This window comes from Dermacentor silvarum, chromosome 6, assembly GCF_013339745.2.
Source record: "Dermacentor silvarum isolate Dsil-2018 chromosome 6, BIME_Dsil_1.4, whole genome shotgun sequence".
NCBI classification, from domain to species: Eukaryota; Metazoa; Arthropoda; class Arachnida; order Ixodida; family Ixodidae; genus Dermacentor; species Dermacentor silvarum.
The window spans coordinates 122557654-122580684 of NC_051159.1; the positions used below are offsets into that span (position 1 = coordinate 122557654).

The 23031-nt window shown below is 52.7% G+C and overlaps 1 protein-coding gene across 11 annotated transcripts in view; it reads left to right on the forward strand.

Moving 5' to 3' along the window:
* Positions 1-23031, forward strand: part of LOC119455925 (poly(rC)-binding protein 3-like) — a 490025-nt gene that overhangs the window by 238815 nt on the left and 228179 nt on the right. For all 11 annotated transcript variants that reach the window (XM_049669431.1, XM_049669434.1, XM_049669432.1 and 8 more), the window contains one exon: positions 5105-5171. The gene's annotated coding sequence lies outside the window, so the exon portion shown is untranslated. The remainder of the gene's footprint in view (positions 1-5104; positions 5172-23031) is intronic.

Here is a 23031-nt window from a genome sequence, read left to right on the forward strand (position 1 = left end):
CCGCTCTTCTTCGTTCCTCGCGCGTGTTTCCCGAACGCTATAAATCAGCGGCATGCTTTCTCTCTTTCTCTCCCTCTCTCACTTTCGCCCTTCGGTCGGGTCCCCAGGCGTCTCTTCGCCTTGCTTCTTTTCCGCGCTGCCGTTAGAGCGCTGCACGCTGTTGAGCAGTGACTGCGCGGGTAGCATTTCGCGCGAGCAGGCTCGCGCCTGGGACTGAAGGCGAGCTTAACCCGGTGCAGTGCGCGAGGTGCTATTCCGGACAATACCAGAAATCGCGATGTTGGCGTTTTGAACCAATCAAGAGAAGCCGTAGTAGCCCCTTTGAGCCAATCAGAGCTGACAAGATGGCTAATTTGAGAATATGGCAGAATCTGGGTGTCTAGAATAACGCCCCAGGTCGCGTCAGGCGATCGGGAACCAATTCTGCCCGCGCTCGCGCATTGTACTCCGCTAATACTTCCGCGATCTTTCCACTCAGCCGGTTTCGCGCACAGGAGGGTTAACGGTGCACAACGGACACACAGGAGGGTTAACGGTGCACAACGGACAGGCTGTTCTCAGGGCTTCTTATTCCTCGTCGATTGACGGCTACATGTAGCTTCGGCCGTACTGCGCGAAATTGGCCGGACATGGTATACTGTAGCGCAGCGATTCCCCGCAACCCGATTCATTCAGTGGTCAGCCTGTGTTCAGACCGCAGTTGCAGTGCTACTGGACAGGACACAGTGTCGCGGCACGAACTACGACGTCGCTCAATCTAGCTACCAATTGAGTAGCAGTGTCTGATGGACGGGTTGACGCAGCGCCTATTAAAACGAAGTAATCGCACAACACAAGCCGAAACCCCTCGCCGAACGGACAGAGTTCCTGCCGCAGTTCTTTCCGATGTGTTGCGTCTTGTGCTGCGCTCTTTTCCCCTTACACGTACTCGCTGTGCCAACTGAACAATTCCGTGGAAAGCGCGTCCATCCGTTTTTATCCGGCCAGGTCATCACATTTTTCAAGAGTTTAAGCAATACGCACATAGAGCAAGGTGGACGGGTCCTGCTATGAAACGCGCTAAATGCACTATCTATAGGAAACGCGCGTTGAGCAAACAAATCCCGAAAGGGACGCCTCCTAGCACCGTTACTAGATTACATCTAGTAACGTTGCCTACTAGATAGAGAGCGCCGTGGTTGACTTATTGCGCTCGAACAAGCGAAATTGTCTCCTCGATAAACCGCAGACTGGCCTCGAACGTCAGTACCGCGGTCTGTGCCTGCTCTTTTCTTCAACTTTTTCTTTTTTTGTGCCGTTTTTGACGCATCGTACACGTAAGGTGCATCTAAGCGCTTGGTCGCTTGTGCTTTGTCCCGTTTTTTCGCTCGATTTCGCGACGCCAATGTGTACGAGCTATATAGGCAGCGTCAACGCTTTCGTCGTACTCTCATTTTCTTGGGGACAACCTTGTCTCCGCTGCGGACGCAGAAACGAGCAGCCAGCCCGTACAGTACACCCCCCCCCCCCCCCCTCCCCCACGAGTTTCACAACGGACTCGCGCGGTGGCGAGTCTAATTAATGCGCGGAGGCGCGCATTCTTTGCGCGAGTTTGGAAATCCTCGGCGGCGTTTCGCCTTCGCCGCGCCTGCTCCTCGAAAGCGGGGGCTGCTGGCGCCGAGATTGCGCTCAGATACGGGCGCTCTAAGCCGCTCGGTCGCCCGCTACAGCGCGCGCAAACTGTAGGCGCCGGACTGTAGCATCACTTAATTTTCTTTTTATCCCGGTCTTCTTCGATTGGGACGCTTTCTTTTCGGCCATTTCTTTCGGTACTCGATAACTTGGGCGCGCAAGCTGTTTAGGGGATGCGCCGGGCTGGTTTCTGTAATACCCTATTCCGTCTGTCCCGACTCCTTTCTTCAACGAATGGCGCTGGGTTTACCTGCGGAGAGTGCTCAATAGCTGGACAGCAAGAACCAGCCGTCCCGTAGACTTCTACGGTGTGCGCCCGCCGTTGCGAAAACGGCTGCGGGAGATTGTCTTGGCAGGTAGCTATAGAGCTGGTCGTCATTGTTCGGGGTAAGTTTTAACTCCCGACTCGAGAATGCTTCTCCACGGCGCTGCTCCTTTTGTCTACCCTGTACTGCGCACTTCCTTCTCCGGGATATTTTTTGGGATGTTCTAGAGGACGAGCCAGATTTAATCCCTCTTACGAAACGTCGAAGCGTTCGGTATATAGGAGAATTCGAAACCGCCTTTTGCGTTCTTCTTGACGGCGGTGCAAATCTAAATCAAACCTTGTCTCGCGCGGTAAGATCTGTCTGTGTTCTCCTACATGCCTTCAAAACCGTTTTAGCCCTAATGAACCGAACTGAACAGGCCGGAGGGTGTTTGCGATCCGTTCGGCTATTCTGACTTTCCGCGCTGATTGCGTGTTTGCCCAGAGCTTCGGCTCCCGGGCCGCCTTTCGGGATGGACAGCTCACGAAGCAGCGAGCATAATTAAAAAAAAATCATTTTAAATTACGGATAGTCCACTTTTGTCAATTGTACGGCCGCGGGATATGGAAAGTTGTTTCTAATTATCCGAAATTCGAGGCAAACGAAGTGTTGGGAAATCGTGGGTGCCTATGGATTCGTTGAGATTGAAAGAGAGAGAGAGGTCAAGCTGACCGATGCCGAATGAACTGAAACGACTGTTAAATATGCACTTAACATTTGTTTAATGAAGAGTCAGAATGCCTGGTTATTGTTAATTATTTACTAATAACTGTCAGTTTACGATGGATGGTGAAAGGAAGTTATGAACGTTGTACACAAGAAAACTGTTTGGTTACAATTTTAATACTGTTTAATTTCATGCCCAGGCTGCCGCGTTGCAATAGGGGACCAAATTCATTGATGCACCCACGCTGACGCCTGGTGGCACGTCTCCTCCATCACGACTACCAACGTCGATGACCATGAGCAACCGTCGTGCATATGGAAGCTGCACTACGCTGCACACGCTAGCACAACGCGAAAGACGAAGCACGTAACTGACACACTAATACAACGCGCAAGACAAAGCACGTAACTGAATCGTCACCGAGTCAAATCAGCGCGTACAGCGCGTCGTAATTGCAGCCTCCGCGATCAACCTCAGAAACATTTTCAGAGCTAATTGCGGAGGCCACGCTCCGCTGTGCTGAGTACGGTGAACGCCACCTAGTAGTGCTTCTGCGAGAACGCGTTGGTAGTGCTTCTTGTTGCCAGCGTCCCTTCGAATGCTGGCATCGAGGCGTCGTAGTGTTGAGACCACCGTAGTGTTGCGCGTTAGTGTCATAATGCAGTACTTCTCTTTTCTGCTCGTAGGCGGCGGCACCGCCCCGAGCAAGAGCGCGGGAAAAAAAAAAAAAAAAAAAAACCTGGTGTACGTAAGATTTAGGTGCGCCTTAGGTAATCCAATGTGTGTGGGCTTTTTTTTTCTTTTTTTTCTCAATGAGCATGGAAAGTTGCCGGTGCACAGGTTTAGTGCCTTTTTAGTCTGCACTGCACTTTGTAGTTTTAAGCGACACTAATATACATACGTCGTATACTGCACTGCTTAAATGTCTTGTTGCACTTCACGCGCGTTCTCCGCACTTACGAATTCGCTGGATTTACATTCACGAATTCGCTGGATTTACATTCCGTTGGCCGCGTACAACGAGAACTGCTTTGGCGTAAATCCCCTTTGCGTTTATTTGGGCGTGTTTGGGTTTGGGTGTAGCGGGCTCGTTTCTTCTCCTTTCTATCTCTTGAGCTTCCTGCATTGCGTTTTGTTCACTGTGGAGGGGATCGGAGGCGGTGTTCACATTGCATGACCCTCCCCTCCTGCAAAGCGTGGAGGGCCTCAGCGTAATCGAAACTGGTGGGACAACAGGAAGCAAAAGTAACCGTATGAACGGCTGTGTACGTTGCTGCGCCTTGTTTGTTTTGCTCCCGGCAGTCAAGCACGTTGGTTATAAACGATATGCAAACATTATACCGGTAGTTTCGCGTAACTAGAACCAAACCGTAAACATAGAATGGTACACCTTAGACGAACGAGACCGATGGTGAATTGTTCGCGGTCTTCTTGAGTTCCTGGGGGTATTTTTCTTGAAGCGCTATTAGTTAGCTTATTAGTTCAGTTTAATTAGTTCAGTTCAGCTAAACATTTCAAATTGTTCGTTTGAGGGCATAATCCGTATTTGAAGAGTTGCAGAGAGGGCTCAGAAACACCCAATCCGGGCCTTGAAAAAGCCCGCGAAATACGAGTTATCTCTTATGTGTATTTTATCCAGGCTCTAGAAAATCCCGCGAAGTGCGAGGAAAATGACGTCACTGCACTATTGCGCGTCCGAATGGCAACGCTCGCAATCGTGGTTCGAAAAGACGAAGCCTGCATGCCCGTCCTGAAGAAAGGCAACAAGTACGTTCGCGCCCGTGTTGAGCGACGGCTTGTCTCTTAGCTTGATTTTGCTAAAGCGGCGCACTTGGAAACATGCGTTCACACAAACATGAAAGATGAGCACATATACGTGTTTCGTGTTTGTTTGTGTGAACGTGTGTTTTTCTAGTACGCTGCTTCAAAAAAAAAAAAAAATCATGGATCACCAACTAGCCCATCAGTATCTATTAAGTATCTCTTATCATTTAATACATTACATGGGCAGGCCATGTAATGCGTAGGATGGATAACCGGTGGACCATTAGAGTTACAGAATGGGTGCCAAGAGAAGGGAAGCGCGGTCGAGGACGGCAGAAAACTATATGCGGGGTGATGAAGTTAGGAAGTTTGCAGGCGCAAGGTTGGAGTCAGCTAGCGCAAGACAGGGGTAATTGGATATCGCAGGGAGAGGCTTTCGTCCTGCAGTGGACATAAAGATAGGCTGATGATGTTGATGAGCGTTTAATTAAAACCGTTGCGGATGTCGATCTTCAAAACACCGGTGCGTATGCACGCTGGACGCCGGCCGCTCGTTTTTCTTGTTTTTAATGCGTTAGCATTAGAAATGTTGAAGTGCGCCAGTTTGCGCCATTCCTTGAGGAGACCACCACGATCATTGACTTACGCAGTTCGACCTGGCTAAACTCAACGATTCTTTCTGTTTTCTCCGCAGGCGTTACCTGGCGCCAGACCACCGACCGGGTACAACGCACGGCAGCTTGGACATCCCTCACCGAAAGGTCAGCATCTTCCGCACCTTCTTTCTCCTCGTGCGCGCCCTGACGCCACTTGGTGACGTATGTAGGACGTGTCACGCAAATGTAAAATAAAATTCTGTGGTAATACGTGCCAAAATCACGGATCTGATTACGAGGCACGCCGTAGTGGTGAGGCTCCGGAATAATTTCGACCACCTGGGGTTCTTTAACGGGCACCCAGTGCACGGTACACGGACGTTTCTGCATTTCGCCCCCAGCGAAATGCGGCCGCGCAGGGGCCGGGATTCGATCCCGCGACCTCGTGCTTAGCAGCGCAACACCACAGCCGCTGAGCCACCTCGGCGGGTTTGTCACACAAAGCTAAAGCTACCTCTTGACTTTGACTGTTGTGAACGCGCGCACCGTACGTGCTTTTTCTTCCAGTACCGGTTTCCGAGGGCAATCAGTTCTGGAATGTCGTAAGTTCGCGCGTTTTCCCCTGTCTTGCCCGTTCGATTCAATTCTCGGGGCGAGAACAGCATCGAAAAATGGCCTCGCGGTTGCTTTGGTGTAGATCCAATATAGCCCCATCGTTCACTTTCTTCTAAATTTTTTTTGAAACTTTTGTTTTGGACTCTCTACGTACGACAAGGCTCTTTCTTTCTTTCTTCATTCTTTCTTTCTTTCTTTCTTTCTTTCTTTCTTTCTTTCTTTCTTTCTTTCTTTCTTTCTTTCTTTCTTAATTTTGGGGCCTAAATTTCTTGCTCTGTGAGCTGTGACTTCGTTTTCTTTTCTTTGCACGCATTGTGCTTTTCCAGTTTGTTATCAAGGACTGCTGCCTTCTGTTGTGCCCGCAGACTCCATTAACGTTATTCTTTGGAATCAGCAGAAGAGTGCTGTTGTATTCCTCTCTCTCTCTCTCCTTGCTTTCGTGTATGGCGATATGTGTCGATTCACTGGCCGCACTGCCCGCTGAAATTAGGGAAAGTACAATAGACTGTTTTCTCTGAACTCTCGAAGAACCTTGCCCCTCGCATGTGACTGTGATGACTTGCGTATTCTTCGCGTTGGGCAGCAGTTACTCCATTGAGTTAGATTTTTGGCTGCGGGAAGTCTTAGCGCCTTAATAGTCGCGAGGTGGCGCGCATGTAGCTTGACCTTAAAGATTTTTTTTTTCGATATCGTTTCGGAAATTAGGCCTGTTACAAAGGGAAAAGCACCATGCCGTCATCATCATTAGCGCAGCGGTACATCGTTTGTTTTTCAGCGGCCGAGAAAGCAGCGCCGACGTCCGGCACGGCCCGGCACGGCCCAGCACTGTGGCACGTACTTTTACAGCGTCCGCCCTTTGTTTTGCGCGAATAGGCTTAGATGCAGATGCGCGGAAAAAAGATGCTTTGAGGAATCCGTAAGAATCGGTACGCATATATAACCGGTGCGATGTGAGGTCGAAGGGGCACGCGGGTGGCCAGACAAAAGGAAATACTCTAGTGCGTTCAGGTCGCAGAGGAGCTGAAGGCCAACGGAAAGATCGGGGAGGTGTATATGGTGTCTCGGGACAGAGATGACGCTCTGATCCGCTATTTTATATGAATGAGGGCAGATGAAGGTGAAGGGAACGGCAGAAGGGGCACCGTGCGTATGCAGGCAGCATGGAACGCCCCGTGGCGGCACGTTGGCGCCTTTCTCGCCGACGCGAAGAGCTGGATAATGACGTCGTCTCTGGGCGTTATAAGAGAACGATTGCCACGTTCGTGGAAATTCACTCGTAGGCGCCCGGGCGAGTTAGTTGGTGGACACGCTTTGAAGGGTCAGCAGAGTGCACCAGAAGCAAGGGGAGGAGGATGTGTGGGTTTGGGGGGAGGGGGGGGGGGGGGGGGAGTGTGCTTTGCTTTATGACTACGGAACTGTTGACATGTTGTGTTCTCTCGGTGCTACCAGGGCATGTTAGGCTGTCGCAGCTTAGCCGCTTGGCGTCTGCGTGCGGCCTTTGGGCTTTCCTCGGCTCGATATATACCATATTCACGTTCTGTTGGTTATGGTCTTGTCGGGAGGTTGTGGGTGCGATTCCTATCGCCACCGCGCACCCACTGGTTCATATGGGCGCAAGTGTACCCCGGCCTGGTGTTCGGCTTCCTTTAAGGGTTATACGCTTGGGAAAGGAGCCTGCGTCCTAAATTCCCGCCGAAACCCTCAATAGCTCCTTTGAAAAAGTTCTTGTTCTTGTTGTGTGTTCTCCTCCCTTTTCACTTCTTCTTGTTCTTGTATTATTACAAATGCTGTCATAGCAGGAGTGTTCGCGAAAGGAGGGAAATAGGTAAACTCCGATATGAAAAGCAGTGCGATTTACACGAATGTATTTTGAGAGGACGGAAGCTCTGTGCCGTTCATTTTCCATCGCGATATCACACGAACGGATGTCTCCAGAGGAATGAGGCATAGACTGCGTCGCATTTATATTTACTGTTTTCCCTTTCTAGTTTTACATTAAGAACCGAATTGTGTCAGTAAGCGGCAGTTTTTTCTTTTTTTTTTCTTTCTTTCCCTCTGTCTTTCTTTCAATCTCATCTGGTGTGCTATGCGTGCCTCCTGGTGACGATGGCAGCTTTACCTCGTACCGCTTTGTGTTTGTTTAATAACCAAATGTTTTACTCATCCTTTGTATAACAGCCCATTATCTGTGCCGTTACTTTGAGTGCGTTCACGGCGCATTGCATAGTCGGGTGTACAAAAACAACCCGCCCGGGTCGTTTTTCACCGTGTTTCACTTTGTTTTAAAGTAAGAGTCATATAAGTGCTAGTCAACGACATATAAGTACTAGTCAACGATGCGCTATTTTCTGTTCTGTTGTTTGCGCAGTATGTAGTCTGGTTTCGCTTTACCAACGAAAATTTGTGCGCGTGTGGGCGTGAAATATCGCTTCCAGGTCGATTTTATGTCCTTGTATTGTTACCTTTCTACGTTAGAACAACATCTCTGGGCGCCGTTTGGTATAAATTGAAGAGAGCGCAAACACGCACATTTTATATTTTAATTTGCGAAGCTGTTCAAAATGGAAACAAGAAAAGAGCGGTACGGGCATTTTCTTTAGGCACGTGCTGTAGGTGGGCGTACACGATTGAGAGACTTCGTATTGCAGGCGCCTGAAAATTCTAATGAAAGGAAAGGCAATCGAAACTTACATTATTAGAATTTGTTTTGTGCGTTTCTATTGACAAGATGATGTATTTATTCCAGAGGTCAGCACTGTTTCGCACGATTTCCTTGACTTTTCTATATGCTGATCCTTCATTTCCATTTGCTGTGCACATTCCGTGTGCCGTTATTTATCATTCCGCTAAAAGAAGAAAATCTCTTCGTTAGAAACGTGGCTTGCCGAAAACGAAAGTGCTTCGTGTATTTTGAGCATACACGCACGCACACATAGAAACACACGCGCACACATGCGCGCGCACGTGAAAGGGGAAAGAGGCGGGGAAAGGAAAGATATACAGGTGCGTACCTTATTTCCGAATCCGAACGTAAGGCGCGTCCCCGCTTCGATTGTGTGCGTACAATAAACGCGGACTCGAATTCAGAACCACTTGCGCGGGAATGCCGATTAATGGCTTTTCATTTCCGTTGCAAAGCGGGCGCCGAAGCGCTGCGCAAGAGCGCGCGCGCGCCGTGCGTAGCAGCTGAGGCAGGGACGCTGCGCCGGTAGCGGGCGCCGTAAATCACGCGCCCCTGTCAAAGCGACGCCGCGTGCCGGGGTTGCCGGAGCGCCTTCTCGGCACATCGAGGGCTCCGGATGCGATTGCGCATCTCGCATCGTGGGGTGCCGGGAGCGAACGAAGTCACCTGCGTCCGAGCACTTCCCGCCGTTTCGGAAGAGGAAAGGAAGGGGGTACGTGGCTTCTTCGAATAAAGCCCGCACTGCCGATTCTCTCCTTCCTAAATAAGTAAAAGTAGAAAGGCGAAGGTCGTTGATAATGGTGTAAGGAGCGAACAGTGCAGGAAAGGGGTTTAAAGAACGATCGAAAACAGTCGGAGTGAACGCTGGCGCAACCTCGTCCTCTTGCTGCGACTTAGAGCGCGCTGCGCGGCGGCGGCTGAAAGTGAGAAGAGCAGGTTGGCAGCGATGCGTCCCTACAGGGAGGCACGCGCGCCTCACATGGACAGCCGACGTCGGCGCCGCCTCCGCTGCGGGGATTGTGGTACTCATGATTTATATATAAAGCTATGTAGATACCTGCCAAGCTGTCGAGTGCCCCCCACTCCTCCCTTCGTGCAACTGCCCGAGGCGCTGAGCGCGCGGCTTGCCGGCGCTTCTGATCGCTCTCGCGGCCGCCCGAGCCATGCCAGCGAACCGCTCACTCTTTATGTCCGAGGAGCTGCGGCTTCTCTCCCTGATGTTGTTGTCGTTGCTGCTGGCCCATCCTGCGCCCCTTCCTTTGGGAGGGCTGTTCTCGCATTCGGCTTTTTTCTATTCCGGTCGCTATTTCTTATTTCTCCTCGCTGCGGACACTGGTGGCTGCTCGGCGAGCGGGTTGCACCTGTGAGACGGAGAGGCGAACAATAAATAAGCAACAAAAAGGCGCTGCCCGAAGATACGCACGAAAGGACCGGATTTACTGCCGCTGATGTATTCAACTTCCCTTCTTCTCCCCTGATCGGAAGGGGAAGAGCGGAGATAAAGGAAGACGGGAAAAGGAAAGGTTCGAGGAAAGGAAACGCACGAAGAACATAATGGGAGCCAACGGGATGTTCTTTCGCGGGCCTCGCGAGGTGGAAAAAACTAAACGTAAACCAAGCGGGCCGGCGCGCGGCCTGCGCGCGCACAAAGCAATCGTGTGATGAGAAACAGCGAGCGCTGTTTCGTTCCTCTATCTGGCTGGGCCCCGCACGCACTTGCGTCTGTTTGCGTAGTTAGTCGTCGGCGTCGTCGACGCCGCCATCGTAAGGAGAGCCCGCAGCTTTGCGCTCTCGCCCTGTGGGCCTGCCTGCCTCGTTCTTCCTCCCCCCCATACACACATACACACTTCTCTTTCTCTCTCCTGTTTTTTTTTTTTTTTTTTTCGCGCCTGCTTCTCACCGCCGCGGTTGGACGGCGTGGTGTGGCCCTCGCCGTAATCTGGCGAACGACTTTGGCGGTTGTTGCTCGGCGCAAACACCACCGCGTGCGTGCGTGCGTGCGTGCGTGCGTGTACCAGGCAGTGGTGGATGGCGGCGTGGTATGAGGCTCTCTCGGGCGATAAAGAAGAAGGATTCGAGTCTGAGAGCAAGAAGAGGGATCCGCGCGCGGGCTTGGCGAGCCGAGGTCCACCGCTATCTCGCGGCGAGCGACGACGATGCCGAGAAAAAGGGTCGCCGGTTCGTATCTGCTCCGCGCCAACGGGGAGAAGCGGCCGGGGAAGGGTATTTTCGGACAGGTGAGTGCGCGTATACATTCTCCTTCTTTCCCCCCTCTTTCCTTCTATCTTCTTCGTTTCTTATATGTTTATCCGTACGAGCAAAAGAAGTCATCTTCGGCTGGACGGATCCTCTGCTTCTGCTGCTCTTTCACTGGCTGCCGCTTCCCGGCGTGTGTTTCCCCGTGTTCTCCTCGACGTCAGTCGACGCTCGGCTTCCGCCCTCCGCCTTTGGTTTCCTTTTCATTTCGGGTGTCGCAGTCGTCTTGGAATGCGCACTGTTTGCCCGAGTGCTGCGGCGGCGTTTGCGCATCTCGCAGGAGAACGCGCGCTCCATCCAGGTGGCCGCCGCCGCCCTGTCTGGCTAGCCGGCTGGGTCCGCCGGGTTATAGCAGTGGCGCGCAATCGTAATACGGCCGCGTGGGCACGGATGCGAGCCGAGAGCGTTTTGCGAGAGCGGGCCAGGTCAGGCGTGGTCGGCCGGTCGGATTGGGTGTACGGGCCAGGTTGGCTGAAGAGTTCCGTGGTGTCCGCGCTCGGCAGTGCCGTGCCTGGCGGCCGCCACTATGACTCGCTGTCCACTCCGCGCGCACTCTCTCTCTCCCTCTCTGCTGCCGCGGCTGGCTGCTGCCTTCAAGCACTGCTTCGGCTGCAGCCGCCACGGATGACTTGCTCCCGACCCGTGCGGCGCGCACAGGCTATGATTAAGACCCGGCCGGCCGGCCGGTACGTGTGCGTGTGTTTGTGCGTTGCTCTCACTCTATCTCGGAGCGCGGACTCCGGTGTGTTTGCGCAAACCTGGCGCCGCGTCGAAATGAAGCCGGGCAGAGACAAACAAGATGGCGGATCAAGAGAGAAAGAGACGAAGAAAGGTATACCCGGCCGCCGTATCAAAAAGTGATCTCGGTTCTCGAGATTGCTGTTGACGCGAAAGGGAGGGAGAAAAAGAAAGTAACGATGAAAGTGGGGAGAAAACTCTGTCTACTCTTGTATACGCTGGCCCACTCTCCGCTCTTTCCCGCTGTGGTGTTGGCCGCTTCCTTCGGGTTCCGCGTCCGCGCGGGCCGACACCATTGCTCTTACCCACATCTCCGCCTCAGTTTTCTTTTATTCTCCCTCAGTCTCTATGCGCAGCCGCCCTCTGCTCTCCGTATCCGCTCGCCATTCGCGCGATTCGCGCCCTCGGTGCGTCGCCTGTTTGCGTATCTGTTCTCTCTTCTGTTTGTAGATGCCCGACCCGAGCGCAAAATTGTGTGTGTGTGTGTGTGTGTGTGTGTGTGTGTGTGTGTGTGTGTGTGTGTGTGTGTGTGTGTGTGTGTGCGCGTGTGTGCGCGTGTGTGCGTGCGTGCGTGCGTGCGTGCGAAGCTTGCGTGTGCGAGCTTGTGTGTAGCCTGTGTGCGGACGCTCGAGAGAAAGAAACGGCTTGTGTTGCTTGTCTGCCGTCGGAATTGTTTTCTTCTATTTCTTCGTCGCGCCCAAATGCATTCGGTGTCGTGTATTTTTTCTTTTGTTTTATTTTTTTTTTTTTTTTTTTTTTTTTTGTTTGGGGCGCTGCGTGAACGTCTGCTGCGGCGCAGCCTCTGGTTGCGCGTACTCGAGGTAGGTGGGAGAAGCGAGCTTCGCAAGGGCTCGGTTGCGCGTGTGTTTTTATTTTTCTTTCCTTATTATTTTTTCCGCACCTCACTTGTGTGCACGGAGGCGCACTATACGAACGAAAACAGTCGCAATTTCTTCTCCAAGCTGTACTGTTTCTCGCGGAGCCGGGAATGGCGAAACCGTTTCTTTTCGTTTCCCGACTGAAACTTTTCTGAGAGTGTGCTGGTGTCTGTTCTCCTCGATGCGTCTGCTCGGTTGGCCCGAAACCTTCGCTGGCTGCTGTGGCGGAACGCGCAGTGTTGATCAGTGCTAATCATATTCCGTATCTTTCGAAACCCGCCGTTTCTGACGTGGTAGTCGAAGACTTGATTTGGGAGGTGCTTATGGCCGTTGTCTATACTTCTACCTCGACTGATGCTTTCTTTTTCTCGCTAGTCTATTACGGCTTTCTTTTGTTCTGTTGGTAACCGCAGCAAGCAAAGCAACATGTAGGTTTAATTGCGTCAGTTGCGTTCTTTTATTCCTTTTGTGGAACAGCTCGTAGCGTTCTTTCTTTTTTCACACGTGCTAAAATGATCGCATGTGTGTCATGAGCGCCCAGAGTGTGTTTGTAGATTTTTCGTATAGAACCTCGACTATTCCGCGTGCAGGTCGCACCGTTAAGATGGCGTCCTCTCCTCGTTCTCCATGCCCCGCTCCCTTTACTTTTGTCCCCCCCCCCCCTTTCTTACCACTTTACGGTGGCGCGCCAAAGCGTGATCCGGCGCACCGCGGTGGCGCGCCCAGGTGCCCCGTTAATTAGTTTAGTCTGGAACCGCTAAAACTTTTCCCCGGAGGGGCTCACGCACGTCAAGAACAATAAGGGTTCTCGTCCCGCCGCCGCCGCCGCTGCTCGAAACTATAATCCACGGGGCTTGCCGCGCGAACGGGCAAGAGGTGAGAGCTGCGAACGATCAGCAGCATCAGTGGCGGCAGGAGCAGCAAGAAGACAACTGTTTTTGTTTCTGGATCGTTCCATCATCCTATCGGGCTGGCTCAGAGCGCGCGAGTATAACGGGAGAAGATGCGCGCAAAGGAAAAAAAAAAAAAAAAAAAAAAAAAAGAAGCAGAAATTTTTACAAGCGAGCGGTTCTCCTTTCGAGACAGGAGGAGCGCAGTAACCCGCCCGCCTTGTTCTCGGGCGCGCCACGCTCGGTTGGCTTGGAGGCGCGAGCGGCCGCTCCTCGGAAGGGTCACTTCAGCGGTGGCCGGACGCGGACGCGCTGGCTCGCCTTCTTGGCCCGCTCCTCCTCTCCCGTCTCATTTTTTTTCCGGTCTTCGTTGGGTACGGATTTTTCAAGTTGGAAAGCGTCGCTTTCTTTTTTTGTGTGTGTGTGTGCGTGTTTATCTCCTTGGATCTCTGAGAGAAGTGGCCGGATTAGGAGCGACGGATTCGCGTTTCCTTTTAATCCTCCCGGAATTATCGCGCTCGCATCGCCGCCTCGGCAGCCACCTCCTGGCGCCGATGGCGAGAGTGAAAGTTGGGCGTCACTAAGGAAAGCGGGAAGGAAAGGGAAACCTCGAGGAAACTCTCTTGATCAACAACAGTTCGCGCGCAACTCTCGGCAGTGACTCGTGTTGAGATTCTCATTCTCTGTCCGAGCGGAGGAAAGGATGGAAGGAGGGTGGGCTGATGGTTGGCGTATAGCTGTGTTGTCTTTCCCGCCCTGACAACCCCGATTCGGTTATTGTGCGCTCGTCGCTGAATGGCGTAGTACTAGTAAGCGTTCGCTTTTACTATTCCCATGTTCTTCTCTCTGGTTGCCTTGCGTTGCTTTTATTTTGATCGAAAGCAGTTGACGCGCTGCATTTGACGTACGTTATCTGGTGCCTGCCGTATCTTGTCATCACTGAATTCTCGGCGGCGATGTCGTGCCCTCGTGAGAATGAAGTCGCAATTTTCCGGAGACAGCTGTGGCTGAAAATCTGTGCAGTATCTATATTGATTCTGTGTAGTGCCTCTGGTGCGTGCTGGGTTAGTCAGGTGCTGTGCTGCTCACTTGCGGAGTTAGTAAAGCCGCACAGCCATCCTCGCTGAACCTACGTAGCTGCCGCGCTTGCTGAATGTCTATGACGTTCAAGGCCCTTAGTTCGACTCACGACGGGTGGCGAGGGCATCCTGATGGAGGTGTGATACAAGGAAACCATCGTGTTGAAGAAGAAGGGACATGGGAGCGCTCCATTACGACCTTTAGCTCGAATCGATGTTGCTTCTTTGAGACGTTGAACACACTAAATGAGTCGGCTAATCGCCGCCGCCAAATTCTGCGCGCTGAGTAGAGCGACATGGTGATCGGTGGACAAACGGGCGTAAAAGCAGATGGTTTTGGTAGCGGTGATACAGTGGCTTTTCCCCTTTATCGCCGAGAATCGCTCTCTTCGTTTAAAGTGAAAATCACCGCGTGCATTCGAACGACCTGTCGGAGTCGCGCACGCCAGGCGTCTTCTCACTTATGACTTTCCGTGAGCGTCGACGTCCATGGAAGGATCGCGCATTTGAAGTCTCTTGCTGCAGCTGGGAGAATGCAGCGTGGTGTGGCCGATCGCGTCTTCTTGAACTGAGCGCTCTGAATTAAGGGCGGCAGTCTAAGGGTGGCGTAGGAAGGGAATGAGTCTCCGAGCCCCCCCCCCCCCCCTTCGCCCCCCCCCCTCCGCCCCAGTAATCGGACGTGGGGTGGGTGGAAGGAACGTGGCCGTTTAATTTAACGGCGCCGTGGAGCGCGTCGGTTGCCTCCAAAATCTTTTTCTTCTCGTATGCCCCGAGACCGACTCCTCGTGGTCCGCCGTCCGTGGGTGGGCGGGCGGGTTATCGATTTCGCTGAGGTCATTATTCATATTAAGGGGGCTCGCATGGCGAGCAAGGGAATGTGGGGGGAGCTTACAAGGGAGGAGGAGGTCGCGAGTTGCTGCCGTCATTCGGTGTGTGGACGCGTGTCCGCGTCGCACTGTTGTCGTGCGGGCGCTATCGTTCGGTTCATTCGCGGCGGCCGCGCCGGGGCTGGTCGCCCGCCGGCTAGAGGTCACCGTACCTTTGCACTCAATCGTCTCTACCGTTCTGTTGCACGATACGCGCGCACATACACTGACGCACTGCTCTTTGTCTGTCGCATCGGGCATACTCTGTTCGATCTTCGTTTGCTCGCACCTATATAGGTAGGAAGACAGTGAGTGTATTGTGTATTGCTGAAGCGCAGTGCACTTCATCTTGCACTCTTTAAGTGCTGCAGCTCCATTCAACGCTTTAGCTCTCGTATATCCCGACTTTTTAAAATTGTGTGCATGAAGTGCTGAAACGCAGCAGCCTGCCTTGCATGAAGTGATAAAACGTAGCAGCCTGCCTTCCTTGGTAGGATGTGTTTCGTGTTAGGTTCTGCGAGTATGTGCTTAAATGCGTTCCCCAAAAATATGAAAAAAAAAAACAACTTCGCGTATACATGTTGGCACGCGTATGAAAAGTGTATTCACCAGAGTGTTCACTGCTCGGCGTATTATTTGCATGCAATAATTTGACAGATTTCTGCTCGTATTCGAGAGACCAGCTGGCGCCCTTTCACAATTGAGTGAACTGACTTGCAGTTGCAGAAGCCGGCAACAGAAAAGGCATACGCTTCTTTCTTCCAGCGTACACCACATTCCACTCTCTGTGTCGCCATGCTTTCAGACGTGACCAAATATAATATGTATTTGTTGTAACATTGCCCTTTGTTTCGGGAGGCTATTCCACGTCGGGTGTTAACCACGCTCTTACTTTGGACAAAATTTGTACCTGGCTGTATTCGCAATAATGAGGTGCTAAGCACATTGAACACTTTTGGGTCGGAATCTCAGCGTCTTCTTCTTCTTTCTGGCGTATTACGTGCCAAAACCAGTTCTGATTATGAGGCACGCCGTAGTGGAGGGCTCCGGATTAATTTTAACCACCTGGGGTTCTTTAACGTGCACTACAACGTAAGCACACGGGCGTTTTTGCATTGCGCCTCCATCGAAATGCGGCTGCCGCGGAGGGGATACGATCCCGCGATCTCGCGCTCACCAGCGCCTTAGCTGACCTAGCCACCGCGGCGGGTCTTTCAGCGTCGTCACGGCGAACTATAAAGTGCAGGCGCGTCGGACTCTGTTACACTGGAACTACGCAGGGAGTGTGTATACACACAGTATGCCAGGCCACCGCATGGCATATGCCATGCGATGGCTGGCTGTTACACGAAGTAAAGAATAGGTAAAGCGGGCTTCTCCTCGTATTGACTCCTACTGCGGTGAAGCCAGTTCTGAGGCGCGCTTAGCGTGTTTGGCGCGTGCGGAGAAAAAAAAAAAAAAAAAGAGACAGAGAGGGGGACGCATCGGAAGTACCGTGTGCAGACCGATCCCTGTAAAAGGAGCAGTGCAATTACAAATTACGTTGCATGTGCTGGGCAGTGCCGGCTTTACTACGCGCTTGCGATTACGAGGGAAGGAGCGTCGGCCGCAAAAAAGAAAAAGAAACTGATTTGTTTTCGTAAATTGTACAAGGAAAATACTGAGTTAACTACCTATTTCGTATTGTTTCCACCCTCCTTGTCGAGTTTCGCGTTTATAGCCTGGGTGTCGTCGTAAAGCCGCTTCCGAGTCGCTAGATGTGTGTGTGTGTGTGTGTGTGTGTGTGTGTGTGTGTGTGTGTGTGTGTGTGTGTGTGTGTGTGTGTGTGTGTGTGTGTGTGTGTGTGTGTGTGTGTGTGTGTGTGTGTGTGTGTGTGTGTGTGTGTGCGTGCGTGAGTGTCTGTCGACAGGAAGTTCTATCTCACGCTGCGCACATTGAGCCAACGCGGCTCTGATTCATGCAGAGGCGCCTGAGCTCGGGACTGCACAGCTCTGGCTGCGCTAACGTCTGCTCGATACGAGTAAGTCTTTACACTATAGCTTTGAAAGATAGCACGCGTACTGAATCGAGTCGAGCTCAATCGGCCGCTAACAGCCGATTACGTGGTGTCTCAAGTGACCCCAGGCAGCGTTCGCGATACGTGCACTTCGAACGGCCCGAGGTTCCTCCTGCGTGCTCGATTTGGAGACCTGTAAAATACTTCAGTGCTCGGGTCTGCCGAGTAAGCCTAGGGCCCTTCGAGCGTTGTCAATTTAGGTGCAGTATTAGTGTTGTTTCGTGCTTGTAATGCTAGCTGACACCGCGGATGCAGTTGCGTTTGATTCGGCATCCGCGTCCGCTATACTTGAAGTCGCCTTGAGGTGCTAACCTCGTGGTTCGGGTCGCCCTATGGCGCCTGAACCCCGATGGTCATGTTTATAGGGCGGAAGCAGTAGGACGGGAAAAAGTTAGCTATGTCTAAGGAACGAGGTCGTCGGTGTGGATTGAGCGACTATAGTAGCTACGGCGATGTTGCACGCAATTATGGGGATGCACGGAGTGAGCGGTTGCCCGTGCGGGGCTCATGCCTGCGCGCGTGCAGTTAACCGTCGAGCGGGGGGACCCAGGAGTGGGTGGGCGGGTGGGCGACTTCTCCATCCCCTCCCGTCAGCGCTCACCCCCTTCCACGCACACGCACAGCCATCGAACGCGCGCGCGCTCGCGTCTGAAGCCCGGCTTGCCCATCTGAGCGTAGCTGATGTGCAGACGTCTCCAGGGGAATCGCTCGATTCCGCGGCCAGGAATTCTAATCAGTTTTTGGCCGGTGTATGGGGAGGGCAGGTGGGGACAAGGGGTGGCCTCGGGGCGCCGCCGCATATCGCCCGAAATAAGCGGGTGGGTGGGTGGGCGGACCTGTTTTTGAAAGAGACGGGCCGTCGCGCTGGCAGTGATGGGCAGCGGACGTGCGCAGGTCGCGATATTTTCCAGGCGGCGTTTCGCCGCTCGTTGTTCGGCGCCGCCGTCGCTGATGCCAAAGTCGTGGATTGGGCCGCCGGGAGAATAGGCACCGGGAATGGGTAAAAAAGCTTGCTTCTTTTCTTTTTTTTTTTTCACTCCCCAGCTTTTATTTCTCGCTCACCTTCGTTTCCTTTTGTCTTCCTTTCTTTTTCATTTCTGTCTACTTCCGGTGCAGCCTCAAAGGCGTAAGTAAACCCGTCAGTTGGAAGACAGCCGCGCGTTTTCCGTTGTGATCTCCGGTATATCGCTTGGCTTATTTATACACGCGTGCGGCGTCCCGTCACAATCTCTCCCTCTCTTAATTCCAGCGTTTCGACAGCGCGTCGTTGCCCCATCGTCTTCGGTCTGTCGGTCGGATTCTGGCATCGGTCAGAGGTGCGAGCTTACTTAAGAAAACATTGACATTTCACTTCGTTTTGCGCGTGTGGTTTTGTGTCTGCGTTGTGTGCATGTGCATCTCGGTGCTTTTGAACGCCGATCTCTTTCCTTTTCTGGATCATGTAAGTACCCTATGCTCACGTGGGCCTCCATCAAGTCCGTGACCAATTTAGTTGACAGTTGCGACGTCTTTGTCGACCAGCAAGCGACGCAGGAAAATAAGCGGACCTGGTTCTATTTAGTATATATATATGTGATAGGTGACTGTTCGCAGCAGGGTGCTGCTACTGCTCCCCCCCCCCTTCTGAAGCGCTCTGAATGAAGTAACGCGTGATTTAGACGACTGTCTGGCCGCGATGCCTATTAGATTCCATATCCTCGCTATTAGATTGGTTATCCGTGACCTCGCTGTGTGGCAGACAAGCCAGTCGGACAAGAAGTCCATCCGTGGAGTTGATAGAGAGAGCAAGGCGCGTGTAAAGTGTGGTTAATATCGGGTAATTTTAAACAAGACAAGGATGCTAAAATACGGCTTTAAAAATAGATCACCGGCTGTTCATTTCTTTCTGTGAATGTCATGATCGATCAGTGGGAATGCATGTTTTATTTCTTCTTTTTTCTCTTTACTGCGTTTTACAGCGAAGTTTATAATAACAGTTATAATAACAGCAGATAACGTGCTACGGTATCGACTCTACATCCTTGCGATACTTACCCATTATCACTGGGCTATCGCTGTGTCAGTGCGCATGTTGGCTCGCGTGAATGCTAACGCACCGCCGCGCTTTGAGCAGAGCAGAGAAAGCTCGAAGCTTGGCTGCAGGCAATGTGTACGGTCGCATAGCGCGTGCGCGCCGCTCGCATAGTGCGGATCGAGCCGCGATACCGTACTCCGGCGCGCGGTCTGCGTCAGATGAAAATCCTATTGACGCGGCGAGGCCGCGGTGGCGACCGACCTGTGTGCGTGCGTGCGCTAGCTCCTGCGACTGTTGCCTGTCCGCTGACCCGTAAGCTACCGCTTCCCGCGGCCGCAGCGCTGGGCGAAGTGATTACCGGCCTTCCCCTCGTCCACGCTTTCTCTCTTTCTTCCTCCTCCTCCTCCTCCTCTCTGCACGGATTTTCGCTAACGTTGGAAAGAATACGGGGGAGAGTTGTGTACGGCGTGTGTGTTACGCAGAGAAGGCAAGCCGTACCCGCGGCTGATCGAAGGTGTTTAGAGAGGGGAAGTAACGCGGCTGCTGCGGCTACGGTCGCGCCGGAGCTTGCGCGGCCTTTTGGGGTTCGCACGCGACGTGAACGAAAATAATAAGGGAGGCCCCGGAGAGGCTTCCTCCCCTGCTCTTCCTTCCGTCCTCTTAATAATATTTTTTTTTCGGAAGAGGAAAGGGAGATGCGACGGTGGGTTTCGTTCGATTTCCGTTAGGCACGTATTCGCGCGCGTTCGAGTCGCGAGCGTGCGTGCGTGGGAGCGTGCGTCTCTGTCGGCTCGTTCTTCGCGTGCCTGGCCGGACAATAGAGCGGGGCGGGCAGAGGCCGCCCTTGCTGCAAGCAATGCTACGCGCAAGGGGGGGAGGGGGCGCTAAGCATTCTCGTTCACTCTGTTGCGGGAAGACAGGAAAGGGCGGCCGGGGGGGAGGGGTAGACGCCGGAGTGATGATAGCACTCTGTGGAAATGGGTTAGGCCGAACCAAATCGGCGAAACAATGCGGGTCCTCTCAGCGCCCCGGCCACGTGACGGCTGCCCCTTATTCCTTGGTTGTGCTCGAGGTGTGAATGAAGGCTTTGCGTGGGCGTGTTGAAAGAAGGCGCGCGCTCGAACCGTAACAGCTCTGAAAGCCCTTCATTTCGCGCGGTGCGCGACGTTATACGAGAGGGAGTTGACTTTTAATTAGGTCGATCTCCCTCTCTCCTTTTCTCTCTAGAAAAAAAAAAAGGGGGGGGGGGTGGCCCGCATTTGCGAGAAAGGCAGACGTTTTAATAAAATAGCGCGACAAAAGACGTCCCTCCTGTTTAACAAAGCCCGTTCGTTTCGTCTAATCGAAGTGTGCAGCCGCCCGCACCTTTGGCGCCCTGTGGCTGCTTTCTCGGCGGGGAACGGAAAACCGGGCGCGCGAAGGTGTATTAGCGCCTGCGTGTATACACCGTTCTCCGGTTCGTCGTACTCTGGCACGCTAATCCGATGCACTGCGCGTGTTCGTCCTGCGCACGTGGAGGACACGAGCTGGTAAAAAAAAAAAAGAAAAAAAAAGAAAAAAAAAAGAAAGACGACCTAATAAAGTCGAACGCTGTCTCGGTAATACCGCTGGTATAGTGTGACTTTACGCCGATATTAAGCGGGGCCGTAAGCTGACGACGAGTAACGCTGTTCGGCGCCAGGTGCCACACTCTTCGCTGGCGCCCGTCGTCGCGGCGGCAGAAACTGGCTCGTTAATTTCGTCGCCTTGCCTAATGAACGATTTCATTCCGAGAGGGAGAGAGAGAGAGAAAGAAACGAAAAGAAAATTGAGAAAAAGCCGTGTAGGTGTTTTATTTACCTACCTTCCGCTTGTCGGCGAAGCTAATGAAGCGGCGTGAAAGTACGCGACAGTATACCTGTGCCTGCCGAAAGTGCCTCTCGGCCATGCGACTGATTGGGTGCGTAGAGTGCTCGCAAACTGCACGTCGCGCTTTGCCGGCGGCCGAAATGGCTCGCAAGATTGCGAATGCTATGGTATGGCGCGCGGTCGAGGCTCAAAATAATCCGCTTCGACCGTACGGGCACACGATCGCGGTGGAGGAGGCGTATTTTAGGCGTATCGAAGCCTCCCCCCCCCCCCCCCCCCCCCCCCGCCGGCTTCGCGCAGGAAGTGCGGATGAGGGATGCGGATCCGGGAACGGTCTGAGTGTAAGAGGCACTTCTGAAGAAAGAAAGGGCGGCTGGGGGACGAATTGCGGCGAGCGGAGGACAGAGCCCGCAGCCTGGCAGGCAAAAGGTGAAAGCAAAGCGGTCAGCGTTAGGACGACGCGAAAACGGTCTAGGGATGCTCGCGCGAGCGCGCTTCTGTTCGGAGAACCTTTGAAATTGATTCCCTTCCCCGACTTTTCTCCCCCCCCCCCCCTCTCCTTCTCTCTGAAAGCGAAAGCGGCTCGAAAAAGGGGAGATTATTCTGAAGGCGGAATCGGAATGAAAGCGACCCCTGCTTGGATTGGATATTGTTGGCCGGTAACGCAGTGCGAGAACAGAGAAGCGGGGAGGAGGGCTTTAGGAAAGTGGGGAAGCGGTTTGGAGGAGGGGATTGCGCTATAAGTTGCGGTCCAACGTCGCAGAATGGACAGGTGCGCTTGGTTAGGCGCTGCTCCGTTCCGGGTGCGGAGCGGGCGATATGCAGAGCTTTTTCGCGGGCGGCGGCCTCGTGGAGAAGCGAGATTGCGTCTCGGAGACGCCGCCTTGCGCGCGCTTGTTGATTGAGTCCGGGGCTTCGCGCCCATCGAATAAATCCGCGCGGTTGGCGCTGTGGGTGTTTGGAAAGTTCTCTGCGAGTGCGAGGGCTTTTAGGCTCTTCCATTGTACTGCTCGACGCCCAAGCCGGCTCGCCCGTGGGTTTTCGGCGTCAGCGACGACAGCCTGGCTTTGGTAAGCGTAAATGCGAGAATGTCGGTGACGCCGCGGCTTTTTGTTTTCGTGCAGCTGTGGTGTTGCTGCGTTAGAAAAAAAAATTGCCGGTTTGGCAACAGTATCTCACCGAGCGTGCGAAAGAGGCGTGTTATAAGGCTACGTGTAGATTTATTAGCTCTTACGCACCCATATTCACGCATACAGCTTTCTCGATTTTGACCAAACGCCAACTAGAGTGAACTTACGTTACTATTATGACAGCGGGTGCATCATCCGCTCATTGTAAAAGACCCACGTTTTGAAAGTACGCTTTCAGAAACTTTCAAGATTCTGTGGGACGCTCTAACTCGCTGTTGTTTCCTTCGCGTAGTGTTGCGACTTTGTATCCTGTTTTGAAGATAGCGCAACAATAGTTAAGGGGCTCTATGAGGGTTTCATGCACAACCCACTGTATTCTGCGCGTGCGTTCCCCCACTTGCGCCGCTCATTTAATTATTTTGTACTATGTTCTGTCTATCGTACGCAAAAAAAGGCTTTCGTAAGCCACGATGCCCCTTTGAATCTTTGGGTTTAGGCTTTTCTTCAAGACAGGACAATTTGCTTTGTAGCTCGCCTGCAGGTGGAGAAAAATAGGATCAGTTTGGCATTGTCTTTCAGGTACGGAATACATCCACAAGCATAGTGACTATTCCGCGGAGGACCTCAGCTAACTGAATTAGGCTTCCGTGCTTCGTTCTTGCTCGTCGTGTTACTTCTTTATCTGCTTTAGTGTATACCGACGCTTCTGCGAATATTTGGATGTCATTGCTTACTTTTGGATGTGATTGCTAACTTTTGGACCGTACTGGTAAAAAATTAATACTTTTCTGGGATTAAGTGACTCAGTCATGTAGCTGGGAGATGGGTGCGTTCTAAGCGTACAATTTTTCCTCTTCGCTAGTAATCGTCCAAGGGTTCACAATATCTACGAAGGCGCCTGCAACTGTTAGGGCCACAACGTTATGCGTAGGCTATGCTCTTCATGCTGTAATGAACGTCTCATTAAAGTGA